At 43.4% G+C, this 7,418-nt stretch overlaps 1 protein-coding gene across 2 annotated transcripts in view; it reads left to right on the top strand.

Annotated features, from left to right (window-relative positions):
* The first annotated feature begins 701 nt into the window (after positions 1-701).
* IL15 (interleukin 15) overlaps positions 702-7,418 on the top strand; it is an 81,603-nt gene continuing 74,886 nt past the window's right edge. The window contains exon 1 of one of the 2 annotated variants that reach the window (XM_025921897.2): positions 702-934. The gene's annotated coding sequence lies outside the window, so the exon portion shown is untranslated. Of the gene's footprint in view, positions 935-1,330; positions 1,470-7,418 lie in introns of those variants that run through there. The other variant, XM_086704176.1, reaches the window with a different exon arrangement.

The following is a 7,418-nucleotide window of genomic DNA, read 5'->3' as shown; positions in this document are numbered from 1 at the left end:
ACTTTTTATTAGGGATTTTCGGTAATTCAAATGTGTTCAAGGTTTTCTCCAAAGTGTTTCCAAAACTGAGCAGGAGGTCTTTTCTGATGACTCTGTGTAGCATAAAGATCACTCAGCTTCAGAGAACCTAGTCCCTTCCTTCAACTGTAAAATATTATAATAACATTTCACACGGTCCTATTTGATGGGACCATGTGCAGTGTAAGACTAGACTGGAAAAGTAATTTACAGGCTGGCTTATTCCTTCCAGTTTACCCTAACTCCCTAGTCATCCAGGTGTCTTACTCCGTTCTAATAAAACTTCAGAGGCTATCTTCTTACAGCCTGCGCCGCGCGGGTTGAGGGGCTGGTCTGGAACAGTCGCCCAACTCGCTCCTACACATTTTTTCCCTCGCCTGTGGGCCACTTGGGTGCACGCCACGCGCCCAGGTCTCCAGGCTTCTCTGGGGAAGCCTCCTGCGCCAAGCTAGGCTGGGTGCGTGCGGCGGGTGGTCTCTGAGATTTCTCGCTTTCCCTGCAGGTGCCCCAGGAGGTAAAGGCCGAAATCGGGGACAGGCGCTCCCTGCCTTCGTCCAAGCTCTCCCTCCAGGTTTTGCGCCCCAGGACTGGGCAGTGGCGGAAACTTGCGGGGCGTCCCAGCCCTGGGGGCGTGGAGCTGCAACACCTGGGCAGTCGTTCAGGGGCTGCTGCCATCCCGCCCCTCCCCCAGCCTCCTCTGAAGATGTTTATCTTGCCCTCTGCTCCTTGCTCTTTTCTCTTTCACTTTTCTTTTCGCTGAGGGTTGGGACTCCCTGGGTTCAGGGCGCCCAGGGGAACCCCAGCTGACTCGCTCTTTGTAGTCGAAGCCCAACGCCAAGGCAGGGAGCCGGGTGGCAGTTCCCGTCCGGCTGCGCCGCTCGCCGCCCCCCAGCCCTACAGCCGGGACTCGATGGAGGTACAGAGTTCTGCTTCTCCGCCTGTGGGGGGGAAGGTGGTGGTGGTTGAAAGGGCGATGGAATTTTCCCCGAAAGTCTACGCCTCGGGCCTCTCCCAGCTCCGGGCGGACCTACCCATTTCCCCCCACCAGCTGCGGACCGGACCGCCCCGCCCTCTCACGGGGAACACTTAACCGCGACTTCAGTTTTCCGTTGCACTACGCGCAGAGGTTTTCCCCCTTCTGACCCTTTATTCCTCCCGTGGGCTCTCCTCGCCATCCTCTGCTCCCAGAGGAACGCAGATTGCTGGTCCGCTTGCGGGTCCCGCGCGGCTCCTCCGTGCGCTTGGCTCTTTCGGTGCGGCAGGCAGCGGGTCAGCGGGAGGCAGTGCCCGGCGCCGGTGTCTCCTCTCCGCTAACTCCGCAGCTGACCCGCGGAGAGAGAGGGACGTGCGCCTGCCTCCCGCCCCAGGCTGCCCGTTTCGGAGAAGACGCGGTCTGGCAGCACTGAGCGCTGAGTTCTGCACGTAACCGAGCTCAGAGAGTTCGAAGAAAGGTACCGCAGCTCCCCGCTTCTTCCCTGCCCCCTCCCACACTCCTTGCGGGTCAGCTCAAATGTGTCTAGGACCCTGCGGGTTGGTCTCTCCCTTTGCTTGCAAAATCAAGTTACCCTCCCCTTATTTGATCAGGAGGACGGACACTTGTCCTCCTAGGGAGAGGAACTTGCAGAAATGGTTACTGATGGGCACTCAGGCCTGGGTCTATGTTATTAGTTCCAGCCTTGATCAAGCCACTCATCTCTTAGGAAAGCAGTATTAGAAACTTGGAAGAGATACAGGAGACTTAAGCTTGCAGTAAAATCCTTATTCAAGATGGATTTAAATGAAAGTCCAGTTAATTTTTTTTCCAGTGTTACTGAGACTGCATTTTGGGAATGTTTACAATTCATTTTAATTGAATTATGAAATTCCGTGCGTTGAAGACTTTGATAACGTATCCATAAAGCAAGATGATTCTTAAACGATGCTTATAACAGATTCTTAAACAGGATGCGTCAGAAGTTTCAGAACTGGAAGTAAAGTGGTTTTCGCTAGCTATTTTTCCATTATGTTTTTAAAACTACTTTCTAATGTTACGGCAAGGGGCATGCCATCTACCTGTAACTGATGGGCTTCCTCATCTTGTCAGTGTGCCTAAAATAAAAAGGTTTTATTGACTTGATTGAATGAACAGATAAGGTCCGGGTGATCGTGGCCTTCAGCAGTGCAGTGGCTGTGTGGTGGACTATTCCACTGAAAGTATCAAGGTACAATATGGATCAAATTTTAAACTACTGTTCTTTTATTGGAAAGCAGTGTGGTGGGCATGGTAGATAGAGGAAGGAGGCACAAAGGAAAAAGCATAAAGATATAGAAAAGATATAAGTATATCGTTGTTTATATAAAGATATATAAAAGAAGGAACTGAAGAAAAAGCAATAGCCTTCTTAGACTTAAAAAAAGCGATGAAGAATTTAAAATTTTACATAATCAAGTTAAGATATCTCAGAAAGTTCTAAAGGTTTGTTGTGATTGTGTTTTAAGGTCACATTCTTACATCTCTCCCTCTGTTTCCTCCTCTCAAAATTTTAGTCATACTCAGAATGGCCTTTTCCTGCAGTATCATCTGCTCTGTGACAGAGTGACCCAGAGGAGTTAGGTTAGTCACTGGTCCTGAATCTCTAGTAGGCAGTGTTCCTATACTTTGATTTTTAATTGTCTGCCTGTCTGCCTGTCTGTCTGTCTATCTATCTATCTATCTATCTATCTATCTATCTATCTATCATCTCTCTCTCTCTCTCCCTCTCCCTCTCTCTCTATATATATATTAAGTAAGCTCTGCACCCAATGTGGGGCTTGCAGTCACATCCTTGAGATCAAGAGTCGCATGCTCTGTGGACTGAGCCAGCCAGATGCTCCTTCCCATACTTTGGTTCACTATTCTCTGCCGATTTGGAGTGGCAACTCTAGAACCTGGTTTGAAGCTGTTGTCCTGGAGTTGGGAACTTTACTGCAGATTATTGGGGGACTTAAAAAGAACAATTTGATGATTTTCTTTTCATCAATGAGATTTGTATATAAATGTCAACAGCTATATTGCAAGACACAATATTTGTCAATGAAATACAAGTTTATAATCTTTTTTGGAGGATGGGGAAAATCTGTGGTTTAACGTTTATTGAAATAGAGTTTGATAATTGAAGGCTTTTAAACCCTAGAAGGTTCTCCATCTCAGGTTTGCTGGCTCTGAGTAGATTTCAGGAAGGATGTGAATGAAGCCCTGAAATGTTGTATGTAAGTGGATTTTTCTGAAGAAAATATCCACAACTCTAATTAGGTTTTCAAATGTCTCTTGGACCCCAAATAGTTTTTAAAACATTTTAAAACTTAGAAAACTGTCCTTTTTTTCATTTCGCTCTTAGAGTTGACTGTTAAGTTTGTTCATTAGATAACTATTCTTTTGAAGGTTAGTTAATGATAATACAGACAGTGCTGTCTTTTGGCCAGCAACTTGAATTATGGGAAATAATATGAATCATAGCTAATACTTGTTGAGTTCTTAGTATGTACCGGACATTGTTCCGAGTATGTATGTATTTTTAAAAATCATCATGATAAACTTAGGTGGTGGTACGGGATGTGTTATATAGCTGAGAAAATGGAAGCATAGGGTAATTAAATAACTTTCCCAAAGTCACAGAGCTAGTTAAGTGGTAGAGCTGGGATTTGAACCTGGACAGATTTCAGATCACTGGTGTTTATGAAGGATGATATTTCCATAGAAGTATTTCCCACAATTTGTCAGTGACAACTATCTACTACTTCATTTTGATGCAGTTTTATGATAGAAGGTTGGTTTTCAAGTAATACTGCTTATACAGTACTTGCATGATTGACTTCATTAATTATACATTTAAAGATTAGCCTTATGATCAAATAATATTCGCATGAGTATTTATTTGTGTTTGGTTCCTTGGAGAAATTTCTCTTACGGTTCCTGAATGAAAACATTTGTTTAATTTGCATCAGTTTTTGCTGATAGAGCATGACATAGGTACAGGTGGATTGATCAATGTCTGAATCTATCGATCTAGCTATTCATTCATCCATCCAAGTAGAAAGGTGGGATTCGTGGAGAGATCAGAACAGCAGCCTTTCCCAATTATAACACAACTGAGGTGGTGTAGTCAACTATTTAAGAAGCCTTTTCACAGGCTCCAATGGTATGAGAGTTGGCAAGAAGCCAGCTTCTTTCCTTAGCTCAGTATTAGCTCTTAGATTTACTTACTCAGTGATTGCAGATTACCACCTGAGGCTTTTGAGGTTGAACAATGCTTAAGTGCTTGCTGCTCTCCTATTTGAATGGATTGAATGGAAAAATTCCATAGGGGCGTTGAGAGAACATGTGTGGTTTTAGCTAGTACTGCGATGTATTTACTACTAGCTATTTAATGGTGAGTTTTACTAATTAACTATTATTAATTATATTAATTACTGTTTATTACTTCACTTTTTTTCAGGTTACACTCAGTGTTGGAATGAAAAATAAATAAGAGGCTGTTTGATCTCATTTCAATTCAGCAGTGTTATTCATATATGTTTTATGTCTGGAGGCAGGGCATATGTATACATATATTTTTCAGTGTTTTATTCCAGAGTCCAGTAGTGTCTTGCAGGTCATCTTTGGAAGGACCAAAATATACGTAGATCTGCTATCTCTATCTATCTATCTCTCTAATCTATCTATCTATCTATCTATCTATCTATCTAACTCCATGTATATTTTGTATATAGACCATATAAATATGGATTAAAAAAGTCTGAATGCCTGTTAGCTGATCATGTTCTAAGAATACATAGTTGATTGTTTTCCAAATACTAAGGTTTCTCCAAGTGCTAACAGGGTGCAGAGGGGATCAGGAGAGTGACGACAGTATTTTGTTAAATAGAGGAATTGAAACTGAAAATGATCCTAAAAGAAGAAAATATGATCGGTTGTAAGGTTGGTGGGGGGAGGCTCTACTCATCAGAGTGACATAGGAAAGCAGCCCTGTGGCACATGCCATGATCCCTTGTATCATTTCACTCTCACTGGGCATTTCGTTCATGTACCTTCTAATAGAAACTCGAGAAATGAAATACTCCTTGTGCACTGTTAGCACTGACTCCAGTTATTCTTTAACTGAACATTTTATAGCTAGAAATTTTACAGTATATTTCCCCCACTTATTTTCTTTTGTACGTATCAACAACAAAAAGTATATGTTTAAAAGTTTTAAAATAATTTTGTTAAAATTATTCTTTATGTTATTGTAAAGATTATTAGTACACAGGTAACCAGAGTAATTCATTTGAGTTTTGATAATTATGAGGCATAAAACTATATTGTATCATAAGATGTGTATCATAAATGTAGACCTGGGTGGTGTTGATATCAATGCTTTGATTAAGGCAGGTTTCTTTAATACCAGTTTTTCAAATTGCCCCTTTATTTGGCACCCTGGAGAGGCAAGGCACATGGTAAGATTCTGAATGGGAGAGTGATGTGCCTTTCTTTGGTAAAATGGGTGGAGGGTAATTATGAAAGGGGAAGTGGGAAAGGAGAACTTACCAGAAAATGCTTGCTGTCAGCACATTTCAGGCATATTGCTTATAAAAAGGGGTCCCTTGGGGCGCCTGGGTGGCGCAGTTGGTTAAGCGTCCGACTTCAGCCAGGTCACGATCTCGCGGTCCGTGAGTTCGAGCCCCACGTCGGGCTCTGGGCTGATGGCTCAGAGCCTGGAGCCTGTTTCCGATTCTGTGTCTCCCTCTCGCTCTGCCCCTCCCCCGTTCATGCTCTGTCTCTCTCTGTCCCAAAAATAAATAAACGTTGAAAAAAAAAATTAAAAAAAAAAAAGGGGTCCCTTTGTAAATAGTGGATCTGGAAATTGGTTCCTTTAGAACTCTCTATACCCTTACAGACCTTGGACAGCTATGGGGTTCCCCAGGGGTGCCTGTTCTTCCCTTTGAAGATCTCAGTTTGCTCTGGTTCAACCTGTTGCCCGCCCTGCCCCCTATGCTTGGTTTCTGGATTGCCATGGCCCATTGTGCTTAAGCAATAGTGTGTGTTTTTGTCGAGGGGTGAGGTGGGGGGGGGGAATGGTAAAGAACTGGCAGCTGCAGAGGCTTCCCACTGAGAGCAGTGTTGGGGGGGGCAGGAATAGGTTCTAGCCCTGCTTGGGGTCTTAGATAGCCTTCCCAGTCTGGGCTCCTCTTCCATGCAGTTCTAGACACACTTCTCTATACTCTAGACCACCCTTGCTATTCCTGCTCACTTTTTGTCATTCTTCCTGCCTCCTGCTCAAAGCCTCCAATCTCCACAGTTTCGGAAACCCCTTCTACTGCCCAGGTAGAATTATTTTCTCCTTATATTTCTCCTTGTATGCTGTAATAGCTTTTGTCTCTGTAAATTAATCTTGTTATGTGTCTCTACAGTTATATTTTGAATAAAGACATAATAGTGTGAGCCCAGCCAAGGGTTGGTCACATGACTGGTTTGTATTGACTTCAATGAGAGATCATTCAACAATTTAAGAAGTAATCAGAGGAATTTAAAACAGGTAGGAAATATAATATAGCAAAAAACCAATGTTGGAGTATTATAATAAAAACAGTATTTGGGGAAAATTAGTCTGGGGTAGGATTTATTGAAGAAAAAATAATTAGAGATAAGGAAATGAGCCAGAAATCCACGGCAGTCCTTCAGATGTACAGTCTTATTCCTATTATCTGCTAAAGGACATAGCTATAGCAATTCATTCCTTCTCTCTATCATCAATTTTTGTCTCTCTCTAATGGGTCTTTCCCATGACTGTAATTTCTCCCATAAACAGCAACAACAAACAAGTCTCTTTGGCTTCGTGTTTCTCTCCAGCTGCCACCTGGTTTTTAGGTCTCCATTTTATAGGAAAGCTCTGAAAGTCAATTCTACTTTCTGTCTCCAATTTCTCTCTTCTCATTCTCTCTTGAACCAGGCAGCCTGTCATTCCTACTGCTCCATAAAACTGTATCATTAGAGATACCAAGACCCCCCCCCACCCATGTTAAATCCGTGGTTAGGGCTGGGTTCTCTTTCAGCAGGACCTGAGTTCTTCATTTTTGCTTCCAGACAGTCCTCCTCTCTTCCTTGTCCTCTGCCTCCCCATCATCCATTTCAGTAGCTTGCTGGTTCCTATTCCCTATCCTCTCAACATAGGAGTCCGCTGCTCAGTCATTGGATCCTTTCTGTATCTATGTACACTCACTCCCTGACTGTATCCTGCCTGGTGGTTGTTAGTGCCTTCCAAGAGTGGTGATTCGTGTCTCCAGTCATGACCTCCCCCTGAACTCCAGACTCATCTAGACAACAGTCTAGTCTGCATTCCTGAGTAGATGTATCCTACTCGTTGAATTCGTGACTTAACCCCCAAAACTGCTTCTTCCATGGT

This window comes from Puma concolor, chromosome B1, assembly GCF_028749965.1.
Source record: "Puma concolor isolate L17-30 chromosome B1, mPumCon1.1.hap2, whole genome shotgun sequence".
Lineage (NCBI taxonomy): Eukaryota > Metazoa > Chordata > Mammalia > Carnivora > Felidae > Puma > Puma concolor.
This window is presented reverse-complemented; position numbering and strand designations above follow the sequence as displayed.